A 21,287-nucleotide genomic window follows, 5' to 3' on the forward strand; every position below is an offset into this window, starting at 1 on the left:
GAGTGCTGGGCGTAGTGACAGACGCAAAAAGATTACTGAATCCTATTCCAGTATGATCGAGAACCGACAGATGATTAGCCATGCGGTGACAGCGCATTTTGGACCATTTTCACTGAGAGGACGGGATGTAGCCATTGACAACGGTGATGCCCAACATAAGCTTGCCATGGAAAGGAGTATGAGGGGTTGGATGAAGACAATAGGAAAGCAGAGGATCAGAAGGGACAAAAGCATCTCCATTCGCTTATCTGAAATTCTCACTAATGAATTACATAAGTATCTCTATCCCATTTTATATTTTAATTATATTTTAACTATCAATTCACCATAACCATTTGAATCCGCCTGACTGAGATTTGCAAGGTGACCATAGCTTGCTTCAAGCCGACAATCTCCGTGGGATCGACCCTTACTCACGTAAGGTTTATTACTTGGACGACTCAGTGCACTTGCTGGTTAGTTGTGCGAAGTTGTGACAAAGAACTAAAATTATGAACGTGCGTATAAAGTTTTTGACGGCGTTACCAAGGAATGAACGATCACGATTTCTGCGCACCAAGTTTTTGGCACCGTTGCCGGGGATTATTCGAGTTTGGACAACTGACGGTTCATCTTGTTGCTCAGATTAGGTAATTTTATTTTAATTTTAATCTTTTTGTTTTTATTATTCTTATTTTCGAAAAAAAAAGAAATTTTATTATGTTCTTCAGAATTTTTAAGAATGAATTCTAGGGTTTCTTCATTATCTGTTGAAGCCTGGCTGGCTGTCAAGCCATGTCTAAATTTTTGGACTGAGGCTTCCACTTATCATGGCAAGAGCCCTTGGACTCTCATCTAATCAGCTGCTATATGCCTGATTTGTATCTGCTGAAGCTTGGTTGGCCATTGGCCATGTCTAGTGTTTTGGACCGGAGCTTTCACTGAAAGCTTGGCTGGCTAGTGAGCCATGTCTAATTCCTGGACCGGAGCTTTATACTAACATTGCATGATTCCTGGAATTCTCATTAAAAATTTTGAAATCCCTATTTTTCTTTTTCCAATTAATTTTTGAAAAACCAAAAAAAAAAATTATAAAACCAAAAAACCAAAAATAATTTGATGTTTCTTGTTTGAGTCTAGTGTCAAGTCATAAGTTTGGTGTCAATTGCATGTTTATATCTTTCTTGCATTTTTCGAAAATTCAGGCATTGCATTCTTCATGATCTTCAAGTTGTTCTTGATGAATCCTCTTATTTGATCTTCATATTTTCTTGTTGTGTGTTGCATCTTGTTTTTCATATGCATTCTTGCATTCATAGTGTCAAACAAATTAAAAATTTCTAAGTTTGGTGTCTTGCATGTTTTTTTTTTCTTAAAAAATTTTCAAAAATAAGTTCTTGGTGTTCATCTTGACATTCAAAGTGTTCTTGGTGTTCATCTTGACATTCATAGTGTTCTTGCATGCATCATTTATTTTGATCCAACATTTTCATGCATTGAGTCTTTTTGATGTTTTTCTCTCTCATCATTAAAATTCAAAAATAAAAAAATATCTTTTCCCTTTTTCACTCATAAAATTCGAAAATTTGAGTTGACTTTTTCAAAAATTTTTAAAATCTAGTTGTTTCTTATGAGTCAAATCAAATTTTCAATTTAAAAAATTCTATCTTTTTCAAATCTTTTTCAAAAATCAAATCTTTTTCATTTTTCTTTCATATTTTCGAAAATTCAAATTGACTTTCAAAAATTTTTTTCTTATTTTATTTCATAATTTCAAATACTTTATTAACAATTAATGTGATTGATTAAAAAATTTTAAAGTTTGTTACTTGCCTATTAAGAAAGGTTCAATCTTTAAACTCTAGAATCATATCTTTTTAGTTTCTTGTTGGTCAAGTAATCAACTTTAATTTTCAAAATCAAATCTTTTTAAATTTCTTTTTCAAATCTTTTTCAAAATAAATTTCAATCACATCTTTTCAAAATCAATTTCAAAATCTTTTCTAACCTCTTATCTTTTCAAAAATTGATTTTCAAATCTTTTTCAATTAACTACTTGACTTTTTGTTTAATTTTAAAAGTTTACTATTTCAATCATATCTTTTTCAAAAACTACCTAACTAATTTTCTCTCTCTAATTTTCGAAAATCACCTCCCTCTTTTTCAAAAATCTTTTTAATTAATTAATTGCTTCTTCTAACTTTTTTGAATACTAATTAATAAATAAAATAAAAACAAAAATATTTCTCTTTTTTTCTTCTTTTAATTTTCAAAATTCTCTCTCCCTCATCTCTTTCTAATTATTTTATTTATCTACTAATACTTCTCTTATTCTTAAAAATTCAAACCCTCTCCCTCTTTCTGTGTTCAAATTCTTTTTCTTCTCTTCTACTCACATAAAGGAACCTCTTTATTGTAGCAAAGAGGATCCCTATTATTTTCTGTTCTCTTCTTTTTCATATGAGCAGGAATAAGGACAAGAACATTCTTGTTGAAGCTGATCCTGAACCTGAAAGGACTTTGAAAAGGAAGCTAAGGGAAGCTAAAGCACAACTCTCTGGAGAAAATCTGACAGAAAATTTCGAAAAAGAAGGAGACATGGCCGAAAATAATAACAATGCAAGGAAGATGCTTGGTGACTTTACTGTACCAAATTCCAACTTACATGGAAGAAGCATCTCAATCCCTGCCATTGGAGCAAACAATTTTGAGCTAAAACCTCAATTAGTTTCTCTGATGCAACAGAATTGCAAGTTTCATGGACTTCCATCAGAAGATCCTTTTCAGTTCTTAACTGAATTCTTACAAATCTGCGATACTGTTAAGACCAATGGGGTTGATCCTGAGGTCTACAAGCTTATTCTTTTCCCGTTTGCTGTAAGAGACAGAGCTAGAATATGATTGGACTCTCAACCTAAAGATAGTGGCTTTCTTAGCCAAGTTCTTTCCTCCTCAAAAGCTTAGCAAGCTTAGAGTGGATGTTCAAACTTTCAAACAGAAAGAAGGTGAATCCCTCTATGAAGCTTGGGAGAGATACAAGGAACTGACCAAAAAGTGTCCCTCTGACTTGCTTTCAGAATAGACCATCCTGGATATATTCTATGATGGTCTGTTTGAGTTATCAAAGATGTCATTGGACCATCCTGCAGGTGGATCCATTCACCTAAAGAAAACACCTGTAGAAGCTCAGGAACTCATTGACATGGTTGCAAATAACCAGTTCATGTACACTTCTGAAAGGAATCCTGTGAGTAATGGGACGCCTTAGAGGAAGGGAGTTCTTGAAATTGATACTATGAATGCCATACTGGCTCAGAATAAAATATTGACTCAGCAAGTCAATATGATTTCTCAGAGTCTGAATGGATTGCAAGCTGCTTCCAATAGTACTCAAGAGGCATCTTCTGAAGAAGAAGCTTATGATCCTAAGAACCCTGCAATAGCAGAGGTGAATTACATGGGTGAACCCTATGGAAATACCTATAATTCCTCATGGAGAAATCATCCAAATTTCTCATGGAAGGATCAACAAAAGCCTCAACAAGGCTTTAATAATGGTGGAAGAAACAGGTTTAGCAATAGCAAGCCTTTTCCATCATCCACTCAGCAACAGACAGAGAATTCTGAGCAGAATCCATCTAGCTTAGAAAATATAGTCTCTGATCTATCTAAGGCCACTTTAAGTTTCATGAATAAAACAAGGTCCTCCATTAGAAATTTGGAGGCACAAGTGGGCCAGCTGAGTAAAAGAGTCACTGAAACTCCTCCTAGTACTCTCCCAAGCAATACAGAAGAGAATCCAAAAAGAGAGTGCAAGGCCATTACCTTACTTGGTGTGGCCGAACCCAGAGAGGAAGGGGAGGACGTGAATCCTAGTGAGGAAGACCTCCTGGAACGCTCAGTGACCAATAAGGAGTTTCCCTTTGAGAAACCAAAGGAATCTGAGACTCATCTAGAGACCATAGAGATTCCATTGAACCTCCTTTTACCATTGATGAGCTCTGATGACTATTCATCTTCTGAAGAAGATGAAGACATTGCTGAAGAGCAAGTTGCTCAATATTTAGAAGCAATCATGAAGCTAAATGACAAATTATTTGGTAATGAGACTTGGGAGGATGAACCTCACTTGCTCACCAATGAACTAAATGCCTTGGTTCAGCAAACTCTACCTCAAATGGTATTGAACCCCCACATTCAAACTCTAAGTTTGGTGTTGGGAGGTCCCAACAATGCTCTGAACATCTGTGAGGCTCCATAAGAGCTCACTCTCAATCTATTGACATTAAAGAAGCGCTTGTTGGGAGGCAACCCAATGTTATTTAATTATATCTATTTATTTTCTATTATTATTTTATGTTTTTTTAGGTTGATGATTATGTGGAGTCACAAAAACTACTGAAAAATCAAAAACAGAATGAAAAACAGCATTAAAGATAGCTCACCCTGGAGGAGGAACTTACTGGCGTTTAAATGCCAGTAAGAGGCATCAAACTGGCGTTTAACACCAGAACAGAGCATGGAAGTGGCGTTAAACGCCAGAAACAAGCACCAGACTGGCGTTTAACGCCAGAACAGAGCATGGAAGTGGCGTTAAATGCCAGAAACAAGTAGCAAGCTGGCGTTTAACACCAGACATGCATACAGAGGGTGTTTTGCACGCCTAAATGGTGCAGGGATGGGAAATCCTTGACACCTCAGGATCTGTGGACTCCACAGGATCCCCACCTTTTCTTCTCTACTCTTCACACCCTTTCATAACTTTCTTCCCCAAATAACCTCCACCAATTACCTCCATTACTCCTCCAAAATCATCATACAACCCACCTACACCCACCCACTCAAATTCAAACCATCACTCCTTCCTTTTCACACATCATAACCACCTAAAACCCCCTTGGCTGAACCATTCACATACCTTCATCTCCTCTATTTTCTTCTTCTTTTACTCACTTCTTTCTTCTTTTTCTCGAGGACGAACAAACCTTCTAAGTTTGGTGTGGTAAAAGCATGGCTTTTTGTTTTTCCATAACCATTTATGACACTTAAGGTTAGAGAAACCTCTAGAAAGAGGAAAGGGAAGGCAAAAGCTTCCACCTCTGAGTCATGGGAGATGGAAAGATTCATCTCAAAAGCTCATCGCTAAGAAAAGGATGGAGCAAACAAGAGAGCCCACTTATGGACCTCAACAAGAGCATGAGAAAATTCCTCATCATGAAATCCCTGAGATACCTCAAGGGATGCACTTTTCTCCACAAAACTATTGGGAGCAAATTAACACCTCCCTAGGAGAATTAAGTTCCAACATGGACAACTAAGGATAGGAGCACCAAAATCACTAGGGATGAAGCAACAAAGGCAAGGAAGAGACATAGAGGAGCTCAAGAGCACCATTGGTTCTTCAAGAAGAGGAAGACACCACCCTTACTAAGGTGGACCCGTTCCTTAATCTCCTTGTTCTTATTTTCCTGTTTTTCGGTTTTTGAGCCTTATATTTTATTTATGTTTGTGTCTTTATTACATGATCATTAGTATTTAAGTGTCTATGTCTTAAGGCTATGAATGTCCTATGAATCCATCACCTCTCTTAAATGAAAAATTCTTTAATTACAAAAGAACAAGAAGTACATGGTTTCGAATTCATCCTTGAAACTAGTTTAATTATTTTGATGTGGTGACAAACTTTTTGTTTTCTGAATGAATGCTTGAACAGTGCATATGTCTTTTGATATTGTGGTTTATGAATGTTAAATATGTTGGCTCTTGAAAGAATGATGAAAAAGGAGAAATGTTATTGATAATCTGAAAAATCATAAAATTAATTCTTGAAGCAAGAAAAAGCAGTGAATACAAAGCTTGCAAAAAAAAAAGAGAGAAAGAAAAAGAAAAAGCAAGCAAAAAAAGCCAAAAGCTCTTTAAACCAAAAGGCAAGAGCAAAAAGCCAATAGCCCTTTAAACCAAAAGGCAAGGGTAATAAAGGATCCAATACTTTGAGCATCAGTGGATAGGAGGGCCCTAAAGGAATAAAATCCTGGCCTAAGCGGCTAAACCAAGCTGTCCCTAATCATGTGCTTGTGGCGTGAAGGTGTCAAGTGAAAACTTGAGACTGAGCGGTTAAAGTCAAGGTCCAAAGCAAAAAAAGAGTGTGCTTAAGAACCCTGGGCACCTCTAATTGGGGACTTTAGCAAAGCTAAGTCACAATCTGAAAAGGTTCACCCAGTTATGTGTCTGTGGCATGTATGTATCCGGTGGAAATACTGGAAAACAGAGTGCTTAGGGCCACGACCAAGACTCATAAAGTAGTTGTGTTCAAGAATCAACACACTGAACTAGGAGAGTCAATAACACTATCTAAATTCTAAGTTCCTATAGATGCCAATCATTCTGAATTTCAATGGATAAAGTGAGATGCCAAAACTATTCAAGAGGCAAAAAGCTACTAGTCCCGCTCATTTGATTGGAGCTAAGTTTCATTGATATTTTGGAATTTATAGTATATTCTCTTCTTTTTATCCTATTTGATTTTCAGTTGCTTGGGTACAAGCAACAATTTAAGTTTGGTGTTGTGATGAGCGGATAATTTATACGCTTTTTGGCATTGTTTTTACATAGTTTTTAGTATGATTTAGTTAGTTTTTAGTATATTTTTATTAGTTTTTAAATAAAAATCACATTTCTATACTTTACTATGAGTTTGTGTGTTTTTCTATGATTTCAGGTATTTTCTGGCTGAAATTGAGGGACATGAGCAAAAATCAGATTCAGAGGTTGAAGAAGGACTGCAGATGCTGTTGGATTCTGACCTCCCTGCACTCAAAGTAGATTTTCTGGAGCTACAGAAGTCTAAATGACGCGCTCTTAATTGCGTTGGAAAGTAGACATTCAGGGCTTTACAGTAATTATCTTTAAAGAAAGTACTATTTATTCATAAACTTACAAATTATTTTTAAATAAATACTCTAATTCAAGAATTAGAGATAATCAAATCACCTTTTCTTTTAAATCATAAAATAATGTTCAAAATCTAATTATTCAAATTCAATCATATAAATTCTTTATTATTATTCAATTACTAAAGTTTTAAATCATAAATAAGAAAATACCCAATTAATATAAAAATCTCTGAAAATATAATCCTAATTAAATATCATAAATCATAAATAACTTATTTAATTTTTAAAAATTCGGGGTCTTACAATATGTATGCTATCACTTTTATCACATGCTATTCTAATATAATTATTTGAACTTCTCTATAACTTTATACGACTAATGTTTATCATTTTTGACATATAATTATTGACAAGAATTAGGCAGAGAAGCATAAAGATGAATAAAATGTGTATTACTATTTTATTATTGATCAATAATTGCAGAAGTTGCATATATACAAGAAGAAAAACATACAACTTAGCGAATCTATATAACAACTATCAAATCTAAAAATTAAAATAATTTTATCCTAACAAAAAAAGCGAGTCACCATATTCTAGAACAAAAGAGAAAAAGCATGAGTAAAAGAAAAATAATAGAGAAAAAAGTTGCTTATTCTGAATTTTGTATTTGGGCCTGATTCTCTTGTGTGTTATTGCTATGTTGGGTTGATGGTGGTTGGTTTAATATGCCCTCACAAGCTAGAAGATGGTATACGTTGAGAATCCCTAGTTTGGATAAGTTGGCGTAGAAAGGTTTAGTTGGAAGTGGCTTGGCAAAGATATCTGCAAGTTAACCAGAAGAAGGGACAGGCAACAACTTCATTACCCTAGCCTGAGATTTTTGACGCACCAGATGACAATCAACCTCCAAATATTTTGTGTGCTCGTGAAAAATTGGATTGGCATCTATATGAAGAGCACTCTAATGATCGCAAAACAAAATAGGAGGTCTATCACAAGAAACATGAAGAAAACCCAGCAAATTCAATATCCATAAGAGTTCGTAAGTGGTATTAGCATGAGCACGTTACTATGCTTCAGTTGATGAACGTACAACAGTGGCCTGTTTCTTTGTTTTCTAGGAAATAAGGGACTCTCCGAGAAAAAAAGCAGAAGCCAGTTAAAGAACGACGCATATCTGGACACCCAACCCAATCGGAATCGCTAAAACCAGAAATCTGAACTGTTGAACTCCTAAAAAAGAAAAGCCCCCTCCCCGAGCTGTTCTTGAGATATTGAAGAGCACAGATGGCTGACTTATAATGATTCTGAGTTGGGGTAGCCATGAACTGACTTAATTGTTGGGTAGTGTAAGTAATATCTGGCCGGTGGTTAAGTAGATGAGTCGCCCAACCAAATGTCGATAAATAAAAAGATCTTGCAACAAGGAACTATCATCTTGTGAAAGCTTAGTAGTACTGTCCGTAGGAATCCCAATAGGCTTGGCTCCTAAAAGTCTACAATCATATAACATATTTAAACAGTATTTACATTGTGACAAGAAAATTCCTGAACTGGAGTGAGCCACTTCAATATCCAAAAAATATTTCAAAATACCCAAATCCTTAATTTTACAATAATCATTCAGAATTTTCTTCATTGCTGCCATTTCAGAAACTGAACTACCAGTAATTACAATATCATCAACATAAATCAACAAGATGCAAACTTCACTGCCCTTAACATTAATGAACAAACTATAGTAAAAAACGGTTTGTTGATAGCCACAAGAAATAAGTAGAACATAAAGCTTCTCATACCACATACGGCTTGATTGCCGTAAACCATACAAAGACTTGAGAAGCCAGAAGCACTAATTAGATCAGCCAAAGGAGGGATCAGGAGGGAGTTCCATATATACAACTTTAGACAAATTGCCGTGCAAAAAGACGTTGTTCACGTCCAGCTGCTATATAGGCAACCACCGAATGGAAGCTAGACTGAGAATGATGAAGGCCAATAGGTAGGTTTAGAATTTCACAAAATAGAATTTCTTCGTTGCAAGTATAGTCCAAACTAACAATTCACTCTCAATCAAAGTTTAATTCAAAGATGTCACAATAATCAACACAAAATAACCAAGATTTTAAATCTTGGGTCGTTCTCCCTAGGAATTGCAATGAAGTGTCTCATTATTGGCTTTGAGGGAATGGAGGGTTTGATTGCAAGAGGCAAGAAATGTAAATAGCAAGAAAAATTAAAGAAACAAATAATAACTAAATATCAAAAGTAATTAAACTCAAGGCAATTAATCAAGAGAAAGGAAAATTCAGATGCTAGAAACCTTTTGGCAAAGAATGAGAGTAAAGGTTACCTATCCTAGCCATTGACTATAAACATAGATGATTATAAAGATTTAATCCTACTTAGTTAACCCTAACATCGAGGATATGTCAAATAGGCATAGTTGATCTCAATCCACAAGTCCTAACTAACTCACTAATTAGCTTAGTGAAAGACTAGCGTTAGTGGAAACCAAATCAACTAACTACCCTAATATATCAATCAAGAATGGACATCAATGACTCAAGGTTCCTAAGTCCTAAATTCCAAGCCAAGAGTGTGAAAAACTATACTAAAACTAAGCCAAGCATTTTATCAAATAATTGGTGTGCATGAAAATAAAAAGCTTATTAAATTGCAATAATAACAAAATGTAAAGCTACCAAATGTAAGAAAATAATAATAACAACTCAATTAAATAACAATAAACATAAAATTATCAAATTGCATTAATAAAAATTAAAATTAACAAGAGTTCATCAATAATAAAATATCCAAATAAAAGAAATAACAAGTAAAACTAAAAGAAGTAAGATGCTAGAACAAGAAATAGTAATGAAATCTAAATCAACACAAGTATCAAAGCATCATTTAAGAGAAATTTAACTAATCTATCCAAAATTCTAGAGAGAACAGAGAGCTTCTCTCTCTAGAAATGATCTAAAATATGTTCTAAAACTAAACCTAATTGCTCTTCCCTTGTTCCTTCTTGAATTTGGCCTCAAATAGCTTCAGAAATGAGTTGGATTGGGCTCTGGAAGCCTAGAATTTGCCCCATTGCATTTAATGAGGTCACGTGCCTGCACTCGTACGTACGCATGACCTACCATGCGTACGCATGGTTGCGAAGAGTTACATCCATGCATATGCATGCATGCAACCGCGCGTAATGCACGGTTGCACAACTTCAAAACGTGTGTACACACGCATCACTATGCATATGGATGGATGCTGAAGACTTCCAAACTCCATTTCTTCATGATTTCTTCTCTTTTGCATGCTTTTTCCTCATTTCTTCAATCCATACTTGCCTTGAAAACCTCAAATAACTCAACAAATACATCAAGACATCAAATAGAATTAAAGTGAATAAAATTTAGCAATTATAAGACCTAAAAAGCATGTTTTACTTTCAAGCACAATTTAGGAAGAAATCATGAAACTATGCTATTTCGATGGATAAATATGAGAAAAGTCAATAAAATCCAGTCAATTGAAGCAAATAAATACCATGAAATGTGGATTCATCAGAGAACGATGTGGATAGTCATAGGCTTGACAGCGGGGGAGAATGTTTCCAAAAAATCCACTCTTTTTTTCTGAGTGAAACCTTTGGAAACTAAACGGGCCTTGTAAAGCTCGATTGATCCATTCGACCAACGTTTAATTTTGTACATCCAACAACAACCAATGGGTTTTACTTTGTAACATACCGTTATTCTAAGCCTTACTTCTAGCTGTAAAGCGAAGGATAACAAAGCGTCATGACAGTTCTAAGGCTTATACACTAATATATTTATATATATAGAAAGGAATAATAATAATAGGAGCCCAATGAAGGAGTAAAAGCTCAAGGTCACATAAAACGGAATTACAAAGCGTGAAACGTTCACACACGGTAACTAAACGCGTAGGCACAGACAGAACAAAATATAATATATATAAAACCTTGTAGATATCTCCCTGATACACAAGGTAATAATTAAATTAACAATATATATATATAAGTATGATATACCAAAAAGAGGACTAGTTACAACCTGTGGAGTTTAGGCCGGCTAGTAAAACTAAAATACAAAAGAATTTTTGGAAGTTTAAAACAGCTTATACAACTTATCTTTCAAATCAAGCCTCTAAGGCCATAAAGTCTAACATAAAAAGGGTGAGAGAAAGTACTACAACAAATAATCAAAATACAAAGAGATAGCAAAAGATCCTCCGCGCTATCACCATCCCGCAACTCACCGAGGTGGGTTATGACCTGCATATGAAAAGCAACAACAACATATGGTATGAGAATCGGAGGTTCTCAGTATGGTAACAGTACCCAGTATATAAGATGTAAGGTTCTGGGACACCAAAGAAAATCCTAGAACTTCACATCGATACAGATATTCAAGCTTAACAAAATATATAACTTAAACCATAAACCAGAAATAGGGTTATCTAAAATTAGGGGATTTCTAACTAATACCAATCACATCGCTGTATCCCACAGCCTTCGCCAACCTACCCTCCACGCGATCTCATCGGTACCGACTACCTAACCTCTTCAGCACCAGACAATCACAGATAATGCAAGCAAGTAAAACACAAGTAGTATACATACATAGCAGGTAAATCAACTAGCATTTAGACATGTTATTCAATTAGCCATAACACAAGTAATCAAAGCAAGCAAGCATGTAGAAGATGCATATGATAAATATCTATCCTATTTGGCTCGGGATATCACTTGTCGATTCAAAATGCCAACCCGACACATCTCCGAGGATGTCGCCTTTCTGCCACGCCAGGGATATAGTAACTTGCACACTCTTACAGTAGAGAATCTTCCATGCCAGGAATATAGTGCCCTGTACACTATTGACCTGTGGATATAGTGCCCGACACACTCTATTAGGTTATAGTGCCCAAGTTCACTATTGCGGCAAAAAGGTTATGTGAGCGGGAGACCGACACAGTCCTTACATCTCAACGTAGGCAGGAGACTGCCTTGGCCCCTACACCGGCACCGCTACCTCGACAAGTGGGAAACTTCCACAGCCCTTGCCCGAGGCGCATAGCAACTTACCAAAACAATGCATGTCACGTGAGCGGGAGACTACCACAACCCTCACATCCGAACGTAGGCGGGAGACTGTCACAGTCCCTACGACGGAGAACAATGCATGTCACAATCACATAATCCATCTCAGAGGCCACTGCTCATAGCACACTTCCATTCATACTCATTCCATTAAGCATAATCATTCATTTTCAAGTTCCAATCTCATCATCCATCATCAATATCTCAAGTTCATCATCAACCCGACTCCCCATCAATTCACATGATAACTCCATCCAACTAGCATATCAGGCCTAAGTCACCGTTTTCTAAACTCATACATAAATTACCAATTTAGTTCACTAACCCATCTCTATTAGTCTAAAGGCCTAATTACTAGATAGAAATCTTAAACAGTAAGTAAAGAAGTTTAGAAAGCTAGAGAAACTTTAAAAAATTGAATAAAACTAATTTTCAGCAAAATAGAGAGTGTGCGTATGCACACCCCTGCCATGTGTACGCACATGGTTAAAAATGGGTGGTCGCATACGCGACACCCTGCTCGCGTACGCGAGTGTTCCAACCCGAATGGAATGCTTGTGTCGCGTGTTAAAACTCGTGTACGCATAGTCAAAATTTACATGCTCGCGTATGTAACATAGTACCCACGTATGCGAGACTCCCAGGCAGTGGATAATGCCCACGTCGCGTGCACAGGTTCGCGTACGCATGCTTCATTAGACTCAAAAAAATAAAATGCTGCAAAATTTGAGTTTTAAACACAAAACTTTAAACGCTCATAACTTCCTCTACTAAACTCCATTTTCCTCAAACTTTATATCATTTTAAAACTCTTAAAATAATCTTTAATTTTAAATAAAATTCAACCAATTTTAAAAAATCGAGGCTCAAGTTATGATCCACCAAAGTTTATCAAAAACAGGTTTTTGCCAAAAATGACAATTCTCTAGTTTTTCAAAACATTCAAAACCAAACCAAAACAAACCTACTCAATTCAACACAAAGCATTAGCACATACTATATTTTACCATGCCATTGTACTTCAATCAACTCTACCTCTATTTCACTCAATCTTTCCACCATAATTCAATAAAAATAACAATTCTCAACTCCAGATATCAATCATCAATAATTTGCACAATTTTACTCATCATAAACATCATTCATCATATCTCACTAGAAATCTTCATAATTATCATGATTCAATCTCAATCTCAATAATCAACACCATTCACCAACAACAACATCATAATCATGAACAACACCAATACTCATCACATTATCATCATAATTCATATATCACGCATTCCAACACCCCATATAATTCTGTTTATCATCAAACATAAATTCACATATGATTAATCATATACCAACATCATTCAATCCTATCTTAGGGTCAACTAGTCTAAGTGTCCAGAAACATTACATATTACATCAAGGAAACTGAAACCATACTTTGGCCAATTATCCTCCACGCACAAAACCTTTTCACCATAAGCTTTTTAAGCCTCCACTCAACACCCACTACAAGAAAAAAGGCCCGTCGGCACACTTTTATGAGAGTGGCGACTTATTACTAATTTGGCCATGCTTTTTTTTGCCACACGTCAAAAGCGTGGCCATAGAGGAAAATCGGCACGCTTTTATAAGGGTGGCGACTGATTATTGATTTGGCTACGTTTTTGTGCCACGCTTTAAAAGCGTGGCCATAGAAAGAAACAAGTACGCTTTTGAAGCGTGGCTGATTTGTCTTCCAATGGGCACTCTAAAAAAAGCGTAGCGACATAGTTTTCATCAATTTTTTTTTCACATTTAAATTTTTTCCCAATTAAACACTTCAACCCTAAAGAAGTGACAATCCTTTCACTACTCAAGCCTTTGAACCCTCGCTGCCAGTCCCTTCATCTTCATCACTACCATGTCCCAATTCATCAATGCCGATAGAACCCTTGCACGCCCTCTACCCCAGCCCTTCATCTTCATCACCAATGAGGACCCTCACACCCAGCCCTCTCTCTGATCCCTCGCCTGCAGCACTCTATCGCACCTTCTCTCGCACCCGCTCTGTCGCAACCCTCTCACCCTCAACGCAAGCCTCCTCCTCGGATTTGCAACCCTCGCACCCTCTCTCGCAACCCTCTATCAGCGCTGCTCCGTCGGTGCACCCTGAATCAGCGTGCCCCCCCAGCGATCTCTCTCTTGCAAACCCTAAACACTAAAGACGCTGCCTCTCTTTTGCTCCTCCCTCAATCGTCGCTTCTTATCCCTCAATCAGTGCTTCCTGTCCCTCAATCAGCGATTAACCCTCACCATAAACACTACAAAGTAAGTATTTCTTCCTTCTGTTTTCTCTGTTCCTGTGATAAGGGCCATTAGTTTGGTTTCCTGGCTATTTCGCTGTTCCTATGTTGCAGTGATGTGAAAATGAAAGTTTAAATATTGACATATTAAATTTAGGAAAATGTTAGGATCTGATTTTTATCATAAAAATATATTTCGCTATTCCTTGGTTTGTTTGATTCTTGAGCTTCACTTCATTTCAGATGTGTGTTTGGTTCTGGAAGCTTGTTTTCTTGTTCATTATTAGATATTTTGTATTGATTTGGAGACTAGTTATGCTTTCTAATCTTTCTCACATGTTATTCTTGTCTTTTGTATGAAGTAAATAAACATGGTATATTTGATGCTATTCTTCGTGGACGCATTGATTTCTCATCGGAGTGCTTGAATCATTCTCATCATGAAGATCCTTTATTGCTTGCAGATCAGCATGCTGCTGCTGCTGCTGTTGAGAGTCGCAAGAAGTCAAGGCTCTTAACCATGCTTGATGAGGTTTGTTGTTTTTTCTTTTCATTTTCTTTTGAAAATTCTTGTGTAATGTTATTTGGATCAATTATTCATAGAAAATTTGAATAAAAAATATATTAAAACAACTTAAACATATAAATATATGGAGGAGGCTGATTTTTGTATTTGGATTTATACTTGTGTATGGTAATAACTAATAACACCTACTTCTCTATTATATTTTATTTTGATTTTGATGTGGTTTTGTTATCACAGTCTAACTTTTTTCTTCAATGCTTAAATTGAGTAAAGTTTTTATAGACACAATTCAATTTTGTAAATAAGAATACATTTTTAAAAAAAATTATTTTATTTTTTCCCTCTGTGATTTGTGTCACTATCATTTGAAATAATTGGTGAAATGAGGTTTTCATTCTCTTGTCAACTTCATATCTGAGTTCATGTTTAATGTAAAATTTTTTTCCATTTTGTCCACTTGCATTTTCTATTTTAGATCAGTTTTTGTCTAGAAGGAAAATGGATTTCTTTACCAAATTTGAATGTTGACTTTGTCTAGGAAAAATAAAAAAAAGAACAAAAAAACTAGTCCAAGTTATTATTTGATATTTATCATCAACTTTGCTATATAACTGGTTGAGGTGGTGAGTGGATTATTGCAAATTGCAATGAAAGATGGATAGCAAATTGAAGTTACCATTATTGGTGCTTTTGCTCAATTGCTTCTTGCTTGTGGTACTTTCACAAATAGCTTCCAATGATGATGGTAAGTTCTCTTGATCCATATATATATGATTCAAGTCTATTCTTAAGTTCGATTATCTTTGTATATATTAAGATCTAAGGTATTTATTTCAATGAATGAATCAATGGAACAAATTTAACTTTTCATTGCAGTTGAGGCCTTAAATTCTCTAAAGGATTCTTTTCAAATCAATATTCCCAGTTGAGTTAGTTCAGCTCCTTGTTGTGGTTCTTGGCAAAGAATCACGTGCAAGAACTCACGTGTTGTTTCCATGTAAGTTCTCTTCTGACTATGCTTAATTACGGCAGAAACTTATATGCATTTAAATTTATGTGAAGGTGAAGTTGATAGTTAAGAGTCGTTAGATGACAATTTAGTAAAATTTGTCAAATTATTTAACTATTCTCAACTATCAATTTCACATGAAGTTAACTGCACCTGAGTTATCAACTAATTTTATATATTCAGGTCAAAATTTTCATTTAAATAGTGTATTTTTTTTATTAATTTATTCATTATTATTTTTAATCATTTTTTAAATTTATAACATGCTTGTAAATATTTCAGATCATTACCAAACAAGGTACTTTCCCCCCTTTTTCTAAATAAAAAATATTCGACTTGTTTTGCTTGTGCTTTTTTAAAGAAAGACAGAAACAAAAGTAAGTTATTTTTTCTGTTTATTTATTTTGAAAAAGCATGTAAGGACTTGCTTCTTCCAAAAGCAAACGCAGTAGAAGTGAGAGAATTATGGTTATTTGTCTCTTATTTTATTCTGCTCTGTCAAATTTTGCTTCTTACTCTTTTATTTCATTTATTAGGCTAGAACGAAATTTAATTAGGTTAGTTGTAGTGGATCCTGAACCAGTACTATTTTCAAGCAAGGGATTTGTTATTTCATAATTTAATCCGAACCAATACCATTTTCAAGCAAGTGATTTGTTATTTCATAATCTTAATATAGTCGTTAATAATTAATTCAGTACTGACAAAGAATGCATAGTAAGTCAACAAATTCATAGAATTTTAAATAATTATGACAGGCCAAGATTCTGTACAACAGTGTCCCCTTGTTAGATGCCTATCTTGGCATACTCCTGGAGGGTTGACGCGCGCGCATCATGTACGCGCAAGCGTGGTTGGCCATTTGGGGAAAGGATGCGCACGCGTCAGGGACGCGTACGCATGATCAACTTTGTGCCTCTAGCATACTTCCAGCCCCAAGCCATCATAACTCTCTGTCCAAACACTCATTGATGCCAATTTTCAGGGTCAAGCATACGCGTCAGGGACGCGCACGCATGAGTGGCCATTTGCGCAAACGACCCGCACACGTGATGCGGCTTATGCGCCCAGCACAGTTCCAGCCCCACTCCTGCTCAACTCTCTGTCCAATTTTATTTTTTTCACGCGCACACATATGACGCGTACGCGTCAGTGACGCTTGCGTGTCGTGTGCTCATTTTTTTTGTGTCGCCTGAAGTTTTCGGTTCCTGTTCTAAAATAGCTGCATGATCAGAAAAACAGTAAAAACTCAATAAAAATAAAATAAGTAAGAAAAATACTACTACAAAAAATAACTAAGGATACGAAATTATCGGGTTACCTCCCGACAAGCGCTTCTTTAACGTCACTAGCTTGACGGTCTGTTCTGCTGATTCAGCAGATGAGCGGACCTCTGGCGATCGATCTCGCCTCCAAGATAGTGCTTCAACCTCTGGCCATTCACTGTAAATTTCCTGTCAGAATTCTCTTCCTATATTTCCACATAACCATATGGTGAAGCTCTGGTAACCACAAATGGTCCTGACCACTGGGATTTCAGCTTCCCAGGAAAGAGTTTGAGCCTTGAATTATACAGAAGCACTCTCTGTCCTGGCTCAAAGACTCTGATGGCAATCTTCTTGTCATGCAGTAACTTGGTTTTCTCCTTATAGAGCTTGGCATTCTCATAGGCTGAATATCTGAATTCATCAAGCTCATTCAACTGAAGCATTCGCTTGATTTCTGCAGCTTCTGAATCAAGATTCAGATATTGGATTGCTCAGTAAGCTTTATGCTCCAGCTCAGCTGGCAAGTGACAGGCTTTGGCATAGACCAACTGATAAGGGGACATGCCAATAGGAGTATTGTAAGCTGTCCGGTATGCCCAGAGAGCATCATCAAGCTTCCTAGACCAGTCCTTTCTTGAAACACTGACAGTCTTCTCTAAAATCCTCTTAAGTTCCCTGTTGGAAACTTCAACCTGTCCACTTGTCTGAGGGTGATAGGGGTTGCCACTTTATGACGGGCTCCATATCTCTGCAGAAGAGAGTCCAGCTGTCTGTTACAGAAGTGATTTCCTCCATCACTAATGAGTGTCTTTGGGACACAAAACCGGCTAGAGATATATCTCTGAAGAAAACTTATTACTACCTTGGCATCATTAGTGGGCAGAGCCACAGCTTCCACCCACTTGGACACATAATCAACTCCCACTAGAATATAGTTGTTTGAATGTGAGGGTGGGAAAGGTCCCATGAAATCAATACCCCACACATCAAACAACTCAACCTCAAGAATCTCCTGCTGTGGCATTTCACGGTTGGCAGGGAGATTTGTAGCTTTTTCACATCTGTCACAGTGCTTCACAAATGCTTTTGAGTCTCTGAAGAGAGTCTGCTAGTAAAACCCGCTCTGAAGGACCTTTGTAGCTGTCCTTTCTCCATCAAAGTGGCCTCCATACTCAGAACCATGATAGTGCCAAAGAATCTGCTGTTTTTCTTCATCTGGGACACATCTCCGGATGATACCATCTGAATACCTTTTAAAAAGGTATGGTTCCTCCCAAATGTAGTACTTTGCATCAGTCAATAGCTTTTTCACTTGTTGCCTACTGTACTCCCGTGGAATAAAATTCATGGCCTTATAATTTGCAATGTCTGCAAACTATGAAGCCTGCTGAATGAGGAACAATTGCTCATCCGGAAATGTCTCAGTCACAGCTATGGGTGGTTGTACTCCTGCTTCAGGCTCAATTCTGGAGAGATGGTCAGTGATGAGCGGATAATTTATACGCTTTTTGGCATTGTTTTTAGTATGCTTTTAGTAGAATCTAGTTACTTTTAGGAATGTTTTCATTAGTTTTTATGTTAAATTCATATTTCTGGACTTTACTATGAGTTTGTATATTTTTCTGTGATTTCAAGTATTTTCTGGCTGAAATTGAGGGACTTGAGCAAAAATCAGATTCAGAGGTTGAAGAAGGACTGCTGATGCTGTTGGATTCTGACCTCCCTGCACTCAAAGTGGATTTTCTGGAGCTACAGAACTCAAAATGGCGCGCTTCCAATTGCGTTGAAAAGTAGACATCCAGGGCTTTCCAGAAATATATAATAGTCCATACTTTGCCCGAGTTTAGATGACGCAAACTGGCGTTCAACGCCAGCTCTCTGCCCAATTCTGGCGTTCAACGCCAGAAACAAGTTGCAAAGTGGAGTTCAACGCCCAAACTGGCACAAAAGCTGGCGTTCAACTCCAAGAATGACCTCTGCATGTGTAACATTCAAGCTCAGCCCAAGCACACACCAAGTGGGCCCCGGAAGTGGATTTATGCATCAATTACTTACTTATGTAAACCCTAGTAGCTAGTTTATTATAAATAGGACTTTTTACTAACATCTTTGAAAGTTCAACGCCCAAAATGGCACAAAAGCTGGCGTTCAACTCCAAGAATGACCTCTGCATGTGTAACATTCAAGCTCAGCCCAAGCACACACCAAGTGGGCCCCAGAAGTGGATTTATGCATCAATTACTTACTTCTGTAAACCCTAGTAACTAGTTTAGTATAAATAGGACTTTTTACTATTGTATTAGACATCTTGGGACGTCTGGTTCTTAGATCATGGGGGCTGGCCATTCGGCCATGCCTGGACCTTTCACTTATGTATTTTCAATAGTAGAGTTTCTACACTCCATAGATTAAGGTGTGGAGCTCTGCTGTTCCTCAAAGATTAATGCAAAGTACTACTGTTTTTCTATTCAATTCAACTTGTTTCGCTTCTAATATATTCATTCACACTTCAACCTGAATGTGATGAACGTGACAATAATCATCATTCCTTATGAACGCGTGCCTAACAACCACTTCCATTCTACCTTAGATTGAATGAGTATCTCTTAGATCTCTTAATCAGAATCTTCGTGGTGTAAGCTAGATTGATGGCGGCATTCATGAGAATCCGAAAAGTTTAAACCTTATCTGTGGTATTCCGAGTAGGATTCAGGGATTGAATAATGACTGTGACGAGCTTCAAACTCGCGAGTGCTGGGCATAGTGACAGACGCAAAAGGAGGGTGAATCCTATTCCAGCATGATCGGGAACCTTAGATGATTAGCCGTGCTGTGATAGAGCATTTGGACCATTTTCACAAGAGGAGGGGATGTAACCATTGACAACGGTGATGCCCTTGCATAAAGCCAGCCATGGAAAGGAGTAAGACTGATTGGATGAAGACAGCAGGAGAGCAGAGATTCAGAGGAACGGAAGCATCTCTACACGCTTATCTGAAATTCTCACCAATGAATTACATAAGTGTTTCTATCCTTAGTTTATTATTTATTTTCGAAAACTCCATAACTATCTTATATCCGCCTGACTGAGATTTACAAGGTGACCATAGCTTGCTTCATACCAACAATCTCCGTGGGATCGACCCTTACTCATGTAAGGTTTATTACTTGGACGACCCAGTGCACTTGCTGGTTAGTTGTATCGAAGTTGTGACAAATTATGAATTGAGATTAGAGCACCAAGTTTTTGGAGCCATTACCAGAGATCACAATTTCGTGCACCAAGTTTTTGGCGCCGTTGTCGGGGATTGTTCGAGTTTGAACAACTGACGGTTCATCTTGTTGCTCAGATTAGGTAATTTTCTTTTTGTTTTTATTTTCAAAAAATTTTTCAAAAATCTTTCAAAAATTTCTCCTTTGTTTTCGAAAAAAATTTTCTTTTTTTAAAAATAAAAATATTTTCAAAAAAAATATATTTTTCTTCAGAATTTTTAAGAATGAATTCTAGTGTTTCATGAAGCATGTTGAAGCCTGGCTGGCTGTAAAGCCATGTCTCAATTCTTTTGGACTCAAGAGAAGAGCTTCTTTATCTTTCTTAGCAAATTGGCTGCTGAATGTAAAGTTTTGCTAAAGCTTGACTGGCTATTAAGCCATGTCTAACCCTCAGATTGGAGCTTTAGACTAACATGGCAAGATTCCTGGAATTCATATTAAAAATTTTGGAATCCTTATTTTTGTTTTTCAAAATGATTTTCGAAAAAAATTAAAAGAAAATACAAAAAAATCATAAAATCATAAAAATAAAAAATATTTCTTGTTTGAGTCTTGAGTCAAGTTGTAAGTTTGGTGTCAATTGCATGTTCATCCTGCATTTTTCGAAAAATCATGCATTCATAGTGTTCTTCATGATCTTCAAGTTGTTCTTGGTAAGTCTTCTTGTTTGATCTTGATGTTTTCTTGTTTTGTGTATTTTCTTGTTTTTCATATGCATTTTTGCATTCATAGTGTCTAAACATGAAAGATTTCTAAGTTTGGTGTCTTGCATGTTTTCTTTGCATATAAAATTTTGAAAAATAAGTTCTTGATGTTCATCATGATCTTCATAGTGTTCTTCGTGTTCATCTTAACATTCATAGCATTCTTGCATGCATCACATGTTTTGATCTAAAATTCTCATGCATTGCATAATTTTCATGTTT

The sequence above is a fragment of the Arachis ipaensis genome, chromosome B07 (assembly GCF_000816755.2).
Source record: "Arachis ipaensis cultivar K30076 chromosome B07, Araip1.1, whole genome shotgun sequence".
Classification (NCBI taxonomy): domain Eukaryota; kingdom Viridiplantae; phylum Streptophyta; class Magnoliopsida; order Fabales; family Fabaceae; genus Arachis; species Arachis ipaensis.